The following is a 12,446-nucleotide window of genomic DNA, read 5'->3' as shown; positions in this document are numbered from 1 at the left end:
ATGGGATTTTCCAGGCAAGGATACTGGAGTTGGTTGCCATTATTCTGCTACTTCTACTTTTAAATACCTCAAGCACTTTTAAATATCTAGAAAGTCTAGATATTTCACAAGAACTTACTTGTCCAATATGTACAAACACTGTTAAATAAAATTGCACACATGTAACAATGGTTAGGGATGTCCCTGGTGGCTCAGCATTAAAGAATCTGCTTGCAATGCAGGAAACACAGGTTCGATCTCTGGGTTGGGAAGATTCTCTGGAGAAGGAAACAGTAACTCACTCCAGTATTCTTTCCTGGAGAATCCCATGAACAGAGGAGCCTGGCGGGCTACAGTCCCTGGACTTGCAAAGAGTCAGACATGACTTAGTAAGGAAATAACAACAACAACGGTTAAAATCTGAGGTATCTACTAAATATGACCATTTTGACCTGAACCACTACCTCCCTCACTTGTTTCTCTCTACAATAGACAGAACAGGCATGTGTAATGCTTAGAGGTGGTTGAACAAATTCACATCCAAAAGTCATTTACAGAAGACAAGCTTTCCTATGAATTTCAACACAACGGGTACAAAATGCACTAACTTTACACTTTTTCATACCCTAGTAGTCTCTTTAACATCTAGAGACTAGATGTTGCAAAGTTTGGACTCATTTTTCCATTATGTACACTATATACATGGCAAAAGACAATGCACATAACAAAAAAAAAAGGTTTTGTCTGAAAATGTCCAGGTACGAGCACGTTAGCATATTACCTTTTGCAATTCTTTCCCTTCCACCTCCTCCAAACCACTGAACAAGTACTTGACAATAGTATACTGCTCACAGAGGTGGTTTTGTTACTGAAACTCAAGTCCATGTGCTCAATGCACAGTTAGGCCAAAGAGTACCAAAACAACAGTTTGGAACTGAGAAAGGTTTATTACAGGGCCCTGCAAGGAGATGCCTTAAAAACCCCAAACTCCCTGAAAGCTTTTAGCAAAGCCCTTTTCTAGGAAAGGTGAGGGAGAAGTGTGGTGAGTTGTTGCAGACTTTCTGGTGTCAGATTCTTTGTTTTTGAGGACGGGTCATGGTTAGATAATAATGCTCCTGTAACTCTCTACCAAATGAAGTTCACTCTCTGCTCTGAAAAGAGATGAAAGGGTCCCAAGGCACAACCTTCCCCCTCAGCGGTCCGGTCCGGGCTGGTGGCTGTCTCAGGGCCAGGTCCCCAGACCTGCTCAGCTGTCATCACTGAGGCAGTAAGAAGCCCAACCCAACTGGCCCTCGGGCTCTTCAAGCCACCCAAACAATGGAGGGGTGGGCAGTCACGTCCTGCAGACTGCTACCCAGGCGACTGCCAGCTGCTATTAGATCCAGCTGCTATTAGGTCACAGAGACAGGGATGGGGGAGGGGTTCACGCCTGCCTCAAGGCAGGGGCCCAGCCAGTGGGTGGCTTCCGCGAGGGCTCTGGAGCCCTGCGGGACACAGCCTCCAGCCTGTTCCCTGGGTCCCCCCAGCTCACCTGCTGACCCAAGGCCAGGTGAGCTGGAGGGCCTCGGGGGAGAAGGCCAAGATTCCCCTCTTACCTGACTCTCCACTTGAGGACCACCATTCTGCACTCCACCGACACTTGACTGAAAATCCCCCGCTAACGGTCACTCGTGGACAGTTGGTCGCTTGGGGGCGGGGCCACGGTGGCCTGGACCAATGGCTGAGCAGGGCCACTAACAGCCTTCCGGTAATTGCTGCTTGTTACGGGGGTGGGGGCGACGGAGCACAGCCGCAGGCTGGTGCTAAGGGCTGTGCTTGGCGGCACCCTGTTACATTTTAACACTTAACATTCCCCAAGACAATACTTCCTATGAATTTGGGCAAAAAGATATTTACAAAGTGATATTCTACTACCTCTACATTTAACACATTCGTTGTTGTTTATAGTCATTTGTGTCTGACTCTTTGCAACCTCATAGGCTCTAGCCTGCCAGACTCCTCTGTCCTTGGAATTTTCCAGGCAAGAATAACTGGAGTCGGTTGCCATGTTCTTCTCCAGGGGGTCTCCCACGACGCAGGGATCTAACATGGGTCTCCTGCATTGGCCGGCAGACTCTTTACCACTGAGCCACCAGGAAGCCTGTTGGCAGAAACCGCCTGCCAATGCAGGAGACACAGGAGATTCCGGTTTGATCCCCCGGGTGGGGAAGTTCCCCTGGAGAAGGAAATGGCGACCCAATCCTGTATTCTTGCCTGGAGAATGCCATGGACAGAGGAGACTGGTGGACTACAGTCCAGGGGGTCGCAAAGAGTCGGATACGACTGAAGCAACTTAGCAGGCAGTCCTTGCCACACAGGGAATTTGCAGTGATATGTAATCATGCATTCATGGGTGCTAAGTCACTTCAATCCTCAACCAACTCTTTGTGACTCCATGGAATGTAGCCTGCCAGGCTCCTCTGTCCATGGGATTCTCCAGGCAAGAAAGGAGTAGGTTGCCATGCCCTCTTCCAGGGGATCGTTCCCATCCAGGGATCAAACTCTTGTAACAGCATCTACCTCCATTGGCAGGCGGGTTCTTTAGTGCCACCTGGGAAGCCCCTATAATCATAAGACAATATAAAGATTAGTATTGCTAATTATTATCAATTCTAATATCTGTAGCTTTTAAGACATGAATACAGTGGTTTGTTGTTTCTTTGGTTCATTCATAGTACCTTGTTTTCATGTGTATTTACTATTTTTTTTTATTGTGAGCCAATTTTCCTTGGAGCTTTACATGTGAGACTTCTTTGACAACTAAGTTTAATTTCCTTTCCTTCAGAGAGCACAACTATCTGGAATTGCTTTAAAGCAAACATTTTTTTGAGAGTGTGTTGGGGGGTACAAAGATGAGTTTTAGGCTAAAGATTAGGAATTGTTGGAACTGAATGTACCAGGTACAGCTCTCTGTGAGTATGGCTAATTTTTCCTATGTCACCTAATCAGAATATTGTCTTTTAAGTGTCCAGATTTCATGCCAAGTTCTCAGATCTAAATATCTACCCTAGTCAGGACCCCAGTTTTGTCTCTTTACCACATGAGTGGTCCATTAAAACCCAGTGCTCACTTCCAAACTTCTTGTTGTTTTTGGCCTCTGAAGAGTACTTAATTTCTCTGCCAGCATTAATCAGTAATCCTTTTTGAAAGATATTTTATACAATATTGTGAGGTTTGTCCTACTAGGAAGGGTTTCTCTGAGCCTCACACTGCCATATTTCCAGGAATAAAAGTCAAGTTTGGATATTTTACCTCAGAGACCAGACCTTAAAGTTTTTGCATGTTATACATTGTATGCCTGTTTATGTAAACTGATGGATTATATATTTTAGACTATTCTAAATGAAAAGATTCCCCTGAAAGGAACTGTAAATTAAAAATATTAAAATGCAACTGCAGGCAGACGAAAAGAAAATTACAAAGTTGGCTCTTCTCCTGCCCTTCTTTGACAACTATGTTAGGGAGTAAAAAGCAAACAATAACCTAATTGGATATGAGAGGAAGAGGTAGTCTAATAAAATTAGTCAAACAATCAGTAAGCATATTTGAGACATGAATTTAAGTTGTTATGATTAGCAATAAACTCCATGCTAAGAGATAATTACATTTTAAGATATTAGATAATTATATTTAGGTAGTTTTATATGGAGGAAATACATATTTACATGCTTAATTCTCTTTAGGCATGTGTGCGTGGGTGCTAAATTGCTTCAGCCATGCATGTGTGGGTGCTAAGTTGCTTTAGTCATATCCAATTCTTTGCCACCCCATGGACCATAGCCCACCAGGCTCCTCTGTCCCTGGGATTCTCCAGGCAAGAATGCTGGAGTGGATTACCATGCCCTCCTCTAGGGAATTTCCCCAACCTAGGGATTGAACCCTCATCCCTTACATCTATTCTTGCACAGAGAGCCAGGTTCTTTACCAGCAGTACCACCTGCAAAGCCCCTCTTTAGGCATAGTTAATTGTGAAAAAATCTTGGAGATCACTGCTATAATGACCTTTTTGTAGACAATAAAGAACTCCTAAAGGTTTTGAGCCAAAGAGTAATGTGATTATATTGCTATTTATAAAGATTAATTGTAAAATTTATGATGAATCTAAAGGAGCAATACTGGAGGCAAGAAGACTGGTTTTTAATGAGCTAAGTTAATGTTCAGCACAGCTTCCTCTGTGTCCTCAAATATAGCTTGATGGTAATTCTAACAAACCTAAAAAGTCTGATTGACAGTTAAACTGGAATTACCACCAGTTCAGTCAGTTCAGTTCAGTTGCTCAGTCATATCTGACTCTTTGCAACCCCACAGACTGCAGCACGCCAGGCTTCCCAGTCCATCACCAACTCCGGAGCTTACTCAAACTCATGTCCATTAAGTTGATGATGCCATCCAAACATTTCATCCTCTGTTGTCCCCTTCTCCTCCCACCTTCAATCTTTCCCAGCACCAGGGTCTTTTCCAATAGTTATGTTATGTCAATTAAGTAACTTCTCTAACTGCATTTGAAAAATCATGACCCAAAATAATTTATGTTGAAAAATTAATTGTGCTTCACAGTCATGGCCAAAAACAGTTGACCAACTATTCAAACAGAACTTGAAAAAATTGATTGTCAGCAAGTCTGGCACACAGTACAATTAATTGAATATTAATTTCACTTTCAGATTATAATTGCTTTTGCCAGTGTACTGTGGTTCAGACTAAGAGAATGAAACTCCTTACAGAAAATTTAGTAATTTTTTTTGTTTCTATGTGCTATGTTTCATATTCATTCACAAGATTTCCTATTCCTGTTCCTTTTGGGGAGATTTAAGTCAGGAGATTCTCAATTTTCTCTCCTCTGAGGAAGTGCAGAGATCTTAAACTGCCTGGCGCTATTTAGTCAGACAGAAGCAGTAACCTGTCATTCATATAGTTCTTGCAAGCCAGAAAGTAAAGGCCATTGCAGCTAACAGTGGCCAGTGCTAATTTACAGAGTATTTACCTTACGCCAGGCACTGACTTACATGCTTTTACTTGCATCATCTAATCCTCACAACTCTAGGAAGCAGGGTCTAGTGCCTTTCTCATCTCACAGGTACAGAAACTGAGGTCAAGAGGTTTAGCATCAAGATCTGACTTAAGTCTGAGGCCTTCTCTTGAGTCACACTTCCATAGTGGGACTTTGACTTCTGTCTTACTAGTTCTCAGAAGTCTAGACATGCCTTTCATAGGATCATCCACAGTTCTGGTTTGTTGGTTCCAGTTATTTATGAGCAGGGCAATAGCTCTCACCTGCAGTAGAGCTGCATTGCCAGGACCGGGGGCTGTTATGGTTGTGTCATCTCACAGGTGGTTCTGGGAAGAGAAAACAAAAGTGTAAATGCATTTGTCTTCCACGCCCTCCTCTTTTTAACTCACAGTTGCCTCCACCTCTGAAAATATCAACACATAGGCGTTTGAAACATGTTAACTTCAAGAAAGGTGAAGGTGGAATGTTTTGAAAATCAATTAGGATTTTATAGTTTTCATAAATTATTTTCTGTCTTTGGGGATTAAAATTATGTAAATATTATTCAGTTTATAGTTCTCAGAAGAAAGATATCAAGATACAATAAAATTGCCAAATTAAGTGCTCATTGAGTCACATGGTCAATTATGAACCTAAGACATACAAAAAGATTACTGCAAGAGCAAAATGATGTACTTTGTTTAATCTACAAGATGGTGAAGCTAGGCTTCCTTTATAGCTCAGTTGGCAAAGAATCTTCCTGCAAAGCAGGAGACCTGGGTTCGATTCCTGGAGCAGGAAGATACTCTGGAGAAGGAAATGGCAACTGACTCCAGTATTCTTGCCTGGAGAATCCCATGGACAGAGGAGCTGGCAGGCTACAGTCCATGGGATTGCAAGAGTCGGTCATGACTTAGTGATTAAACCACCACAAGTCAGGAGATTAAGGACAAGTTTACCATATTTGTCCTCACAGCATCACAGTAAGGTAAATAAATACATGTTCAACATCACAGTGTTGGTCCTTCTTCCACATTATGATGCTCCTTCCCCATGAGAGATGGAAGGTTGCTTTGTTTTTATTGCCATGGTGCTCAGAGACCATGCGTGTTGCTAAGGATTTCTGTCTTTTCTCTGGGAGAAAAGCCATAATTGATAGAAGAGTTTGAGTTGGAGAGATAAGAGAAAATAAAGATATTAAAAGGAAATGCCTCTAAAATTGATTTCTTTAAAAAAGATAAAAGAAAAAGGGGCCAGTGAAACAGACGTTGGCTTGAGTAAACATGTTTAATAGGGTAACAACGAGGGTGGTCACATTCTTGGTTAGTCATTAAGGATTTTGGAGGGCTAAGAATGAACAAAAGCAAGCACGACCAAGGATATTAAGAAGATAATTTACTTTCCAGAAGGCGCACACACACAATGTCAACGATTCTCAATCAATTAAGTACACTCAAACCTGTAGATGCAGGGTCTAAAAGCTAAGGGTGTGTTATACAAAAGACTGAAGCTATAAAGTAAAGATTTCTGAACTACCCAGAAAATCGATGATAAAAATTTTAAAAAGCTTTTAAGGATCTAATAATGGTCCTTATTTTGGAAGTAAAATAAAGTGATTATTGTATGTATTAGGTAAGTAATGTAAGTGTGATTTTCCCCCTCTATTTCACCCTTTAAGGATTATGCCCTCTGCATGTTCTGTGAGTGGGTTTTCTTTATTGAGAACCAGAGGTGAATGCTTTAATCATTATTTCCTTCTAACATGTGGACAGATCATATCTTATTTGTGTTTTTATCTCTTGAGCCTAGCACAGTACTTACCCAGGAGGAAGCTCAATGATATTCTTTAATGAATGATAACTTCTTCATTGTGATAGTTCTCTCAGCCAGAATGTTCTAAGGAAGTGTATTTCTTTTTATATATTCTTCATTGGATCCACTGGTCTTCTGAATCCAGAGGATTGATACCTTTTAACCAATTCTTCATAAAGAGTTGATTATCTTTGTAAAGGGTCTTTCTTGTTAGAGAGATCCTGTAAGTTCTCCATGCAGATATGAGGACTTAAGGACTTTGCCAAATTCTGGCAGTCCACATGAATAAAAAGAGGAGGTATGGTGTGCTTATTCAGCCAAAACCATAATAACCTTCTGAAAAAAAAAATAATCCCATAATATTTTTTTAAAAGAGGAAAGTAACAAAAGTGAACATTAAGACATAATTAATGATAGAAAAGCATTTTGTTATCTATTCTAAAGCCACATATTTTTTATTTTTTAAAAATCTTTTTATTTTGTATTGAGGTATAGCCAATTAACAAACAATGTTGTGAGAATTTTGGGAAAATAGTGAAGGGACTGTCATACATGTACTTGTATCCATTCTCCCCCAAACCCCCCTCCTATCCAGGCTGCCGCATAACATTGAGCAGTTTCATGTGCTGTTCAGGTGGTCCTTGTTGGTTATCTATTTTGAATATAGCTGTGTGTACATGCTCACCCCAAACTCTCTAACTTTCCCTTCCCTCTTTCTTTCTCCCCTCCTTGACCACAACCATAAGCCTGTTCTCGAAGTCAGTGAGTCTGTTTTGCAAGTAAATTCATTTGTATCACTTCTTTTTAGATTCCACATATCAGGGATGTCATGTAATATTTCTCCTCATTTGTCTGACTGACTTCACGCAGTATGACACTCTCTAGGTCCATCCATGTTGCTAACTTTTCTTCCGAGGAGCAAGCGTCTTTTAATTTCATGGCAGCAGGCACCATCTGCAGTGATTTTGGAGCTCCCCAAAATACAGTCTGTCACTGTTTCCACTGTTACCCCATCTATTTCCCATGAAGTAATGGGACAAGATGCCATGATCTTAGTTTTCTGAATGTTTAAGCCAATCTTTTCACTCTCCTCATTCACTTTATCAAGAGGCTCTTTAGTTCTTTGCTTTCTGCCATAAGGGTGGTGTCATTTGCATATCTGAGGTTATTGATATTTCTCCCGGCAATCTTGATTCCAGCTTGTGCTTCCTCCAGCCCAGTTTTTCTCATGATGAACTCTTCATGTAAGTTAAATAAGCAGGGTGACAATATACAGCCTTGATGTACTCCTTTTCCTATTTGGAACCAGTCATGTCCAGTTCTAACTGTTGCTTCCTGACCTGCAAACAGATTTCTCAGGAGGCAAGTCAGGTGGTCTGGTATTCCCATCTCTTTCAGAATTTTCCAGAGCTTGTTGTGATCCATACAGTCAAAGGCTTTGGCTTTGTTTTTTTTTCTGGAACTCTTGCTTTTTTGATGATCCAGTGGATGTTGGCAATTTGATCTCTGGTTCCTCTGCCTTTTCTAAATCCAGCTTGAATATCTGAAAGTTCATGGTTCATGTATTGCTGAAGCCTGGCTTGGAGAATTTTGAGCATTACTTTACTAGTGTGTGAGATGAGTGCAACTGTGTGGTAGTTTGAGCATTCTTTGGCATTGCCTTTCTTTGGGATTGGAATGGAAAGTGACCTTTTCCAGTCCTGTAGCCACTGCTGAGTTTTCCAAATTTGCTGGCATATTAAGTGCAGCACTTTCACAGCATCATCTTTCAGGTTTTGCAATAGCTCAACTGGAATTCCATCACCTCCACTAGCTTTGTTCATAGTGATGCTTCCTAAGGCCCACTTGACTTCACATTCCAGGATGTCTGGCTCTAGATGAGTGATCATACCATCATGATTATCTGGGTCGTGAAGATCTTTTTTGTATAGTTCTTCATGTATTCTTGCCACCTCTTCTTAATATTTTCTGCTTCTGTTATGTCCATACCATTTTTGTCCTTTATTGAGCCCATCTTTGCATGAAATGTTCCCTTGGTATCTCTAATTTTCTTGAAGAGATCTCTAGTCTTTCCCACTCTATTGTTTCTGTCTATTTCTTTGCATTGATCACTGAGTAAGGCTTTCTTATTTCTCCTTGCTATTCTTTGGAACTCTGCATTCAAATGGCTATATCTTTCCTTTTCTCCTTTGCCTTTCAGTTGCACCATGTGCAGGAGCAGGAGCAGGAGTGGGAGCGACTGTGAGGAAATACCCCACGTCCAAGAGCAAAGGAGAAACCCCAGCAAGATGGTAGGAGGGTGAAATCACATTTAGAGTTAAACCCCATACTTGCCAGAAAGGCTCAGAGGGCTCAAACAAACCTTGTGCGCACCAGGACCCAGAGACCCCACAGAGACCGAGACAGAACTGTGTTTGAGTGTCTCCTGTGGGGGGACGGGTCAGCAGTGGACTGCCGCAGGGGCACAGGCTCTGGGTGCCACAGACCTGGGTATGGCATAAGCCCTCTTGGAGGAGGTCTCCATTAACCCCACCACAGAGTCGCCAGAACTTACACAGGACTGTGAAACAGACTCTTGGCAGGCACAAACAGAATCTCGTGCACTCCAGGACCCAGGAGAAAGAAGCAGTGATCCCACAAGAGACTGCCCCAGACTTGCCCATTTGTGTCCAGGTGTCTCTGGCTGCAGGGCTGGGGGCACTGAGTGTAGCCGTGCATGCATGGGACCTTTTGAAGGAAGTCACCATTATCTTCATTACCTCCACCATAGTTGGCCCCAGGTAAATAACAGGGAGAGAATACAGCCCCACAGAAAATTGGATTAAAGATTCACTGACCATGGCCCCACCCATCAGAATAAGACCCAATTTCACCCTCAGTCAGTCTCTCCCATCAGGATGCTTCCATAAGCCTCTTATCCTTCTCCATCAGAGGGCAGACAGACTGAAAACTACAAACACAGGAAACTAACCAATCTGATCACATGGACCACAGCCTTGTCTAACTCAATGAAACTATGAGCCATGCCACGCAGGGCCACCCAAGATGGACAGGTCATAGTGGAGAGTTCTGACAAAATGCGGTCCACTGGAGAAGGGAATGGCAAACCAGTTCAGTATTCTTGCCTTGAGAACCCCATGAACAGTCAAGAAGACAAAAAGATAGGACACTGAAAGATGAACTCCCCAGGTTGGTAGGTGCCCAACATGCTACAGGAGATCGGTGGAGAAATAACTCCAGAAAGAATGGAGACACAGAACCAAAGCAAAAACAACACCCAGTTGTGGCTGTAACAGGTGATGGAAGTAAAGTCCAATGCTGTAAAGTGCAATATTGCTTAGGAACCTGGAATGTTAGGTCCATGAATCAAGGCAAGTTAGAAGTGGTCAAACAGGAATGGCAAGAGTGAACACTGACATTTTAGGAATCAGCAAACTAAAATGGACTGAAATGGGTGAATTTAACTCAGATGACCATTATATCTACTACTTGGGCACAAATCCCTTAGAAGAAATGGAGTAGCCATCATAGTCAACAAAAGAGTCCGAAATCCAGTAGTTGGATGCAGTCTCAACAATGACAGAATGATCTCTGTTTATTTCCAAAGCAAACCATTCAATATCATGGTAATCCGTGCCCTGACCAGCAATGCTGAAGAAGCTGAAGTTGAACGGTTCTATGAAGACCTACAAGACCTTCTAGAACTAACACCTAAAAAAGATGTCCTTTTCATTATAAGGGACTGGAATGCAAATGTAGGAAGTCAAGAAATACCTGGAGTAACAGGCAAACGTGGCCTTGTAGTACAGAATGAAGCAGGGCAAAGACTAATGGAGTTTTGCCAAGAGAATGCACTGGTCATAGGAAATACCCTCTTCCAATAACACAAGAGAAGACTCTACACATGGACATCACCAGATGGTCAATACCGAAATCAGATTGATTATATTCTTTGCAGCCAAAGATGGAGAAGTTCTATACAGTCAGCAAAAACAAGACTGGGGGCTGAATGTGGCACAGATCATGAACTCCTTATTGCCAAATTCAGACTTAAATTGAAGAAAGTAGAGAAAAGCACTAGACCGTTCAGGTATGACCTACATCAAATCCCTTACGATTATACAGTGGAAGTGACAAATAGATTCAAGGGAATTGATCTGATAGACAGAGTGCCTGAAGAACTTGGATGGAGGTTTGTGACATTGTACAGAAGGCAGGGATCAAGACCATCCCCATGGAAAATAAATGCAAAAAGGCAAAATGGTTGTCTGAGGAGGCCTTACAAATAGCTGTGATTAGAAGAGAAGCAGGAGGCAAAGGAGAAAAGGAAAGATAGCTTCACAACACTACACCACATTAACTTTTCCCAGAGAGAACTGACTACTATGCTCTGGACACAATGACATCGTTCTTTCCTTCCCTGAACTCCTCTTAAGTCCCTCATTTTCTCCATAAACAAAATACCTGGGAGATGAAGATGGGCTTGATTTAAAACCCCTGTGAATTCCAGAGCCTTTCACAGTATCTGGCACTTGTAAAGGCTCACTAGACATTTAATGAATGGATAATTGGACATCATCACAATTTAGCTCTCTTTTGACTCTTCTGAGCCCCAGGGACACAGAAGCATATATCAACTACATGTCTCTACACGGATGTCCCAGCCAGCTCGCCTCTCCAAGGCAACTCTCCTAGGGTGTTTCTCATTCTGCATTTTTGACTCTGTGTCATACAGCAGACACATATGGCATGTGTTTTTGAAAATATCACTATTTCCTCACCATTGTCTCTGGAATTTGCTTTTTCCTCTCTATTGCATCACAAGGTTCCTCTTGTCTCTTTGCATCCTACCAATAGTCTTTACAGTCTTCTCTCCCCACTCCCAAGTCCATTACATTTTCCTGCCAGGGTATTCTTTCTGAAATGCAACTCTAATCATAACACTTCTTTGTATAAAATCCTTCAATGCCATCCCCAAAAGTTTGGCTAGGATGTTAATTCTTTAGTATGGCATAGTGGATGCTTACCTTTTCTCCTTTGTTTATCTAGCCTCCTCTTTCCCACACTTTAGCTCACCCAGACATCTCTGAACAAGTCCTCCACTTTCACAGACCTGAAAGTGAAAGCTGCTCAATCATGTCTGACTCTTTGTGACCCCATGGACTGTGCAGTCCATGGAATTCTCCAGGCCAGAATACTAGAGTGGGTAGCCTTTCCCTTCTCCAGGGGATCTTCCCAACCCAGGGATCAAACCCAGGTCTCCCACATTGCAGGCGGATTCTTTACCAGCTGAGCCACAAGGGAAGTCCAAGACTACTGGAGTGGGCAGCCTATCCCTTCTCCAGAAGATCTTCCTGACCCTGGAATTGAACCAGGGTCTCCTGCATTGTAGGTGGATTCTTTACCAACTGAGCTATCAGGGAAGCCACACCTGAGATTTTTATATATGCTGTTGTCACTGCTCAGAACATTCCCTCTTCCCTTTGCCAGGTCAACTCTAAAGTTCTGTATCATCTCCTTTGGGAAACATTTTCTAGTCTCTCCATTTGGATTCCATTTTCCATGTGCTCACCTCTAACACATTCCCCGTCTTATAACTTTCTTTTTACTTTCCTGTACCCACAGT

General features: G+C 42.2%; 1 long non-coding RNA gene across 4 annotated transcripts in view; it reads right to left on the bottom strand.

The window, feature by feature from the left end:
• The window catches only part of LOC139030223 (uncharacterized), a 34,620-nt gene extending 32,649 nt beyond the window's left edge, over positions 1-1,971 (bottom strand). For 2 of the 4 annotated variants that reach the window (XR_011482514.1, XR_011482517.1), the window contains exon 1: positions 1,575-1,971. This is a non-coding gene — a long non-coding RNA (uncharacterized lncRNA). The remainder of the gene's footprint in view (positions 1-1,574) is intronic. The other 2 variants (XR_011482515.1, XR_011482516.1) reach the window with 2 other exon arrangements.
• Positions 1,972-12,446: the final 10,475 nt, after the last annotated feature.

Source organism: Odocoileus virginianus, chromosome 21 (genome assembly GCF_023699985.2).
Source record: "Odocoileus virginianus isolate 20LAN1187 ecotype Illinois chromosome 21, Ovbor_1.2, whole genome shotgun sequence".
Taxonomy (NCBI): Eukaryota; Metazoa; Chordata; class Mammalia; order Artiodactyla; family Cervidae; genus Odocoileus; species Odocoileus virginianus.
Note: the sequence above shows the minus strand (reverse complement) of the source record. Positions and strands in the feature narration are given on the sequence as shown.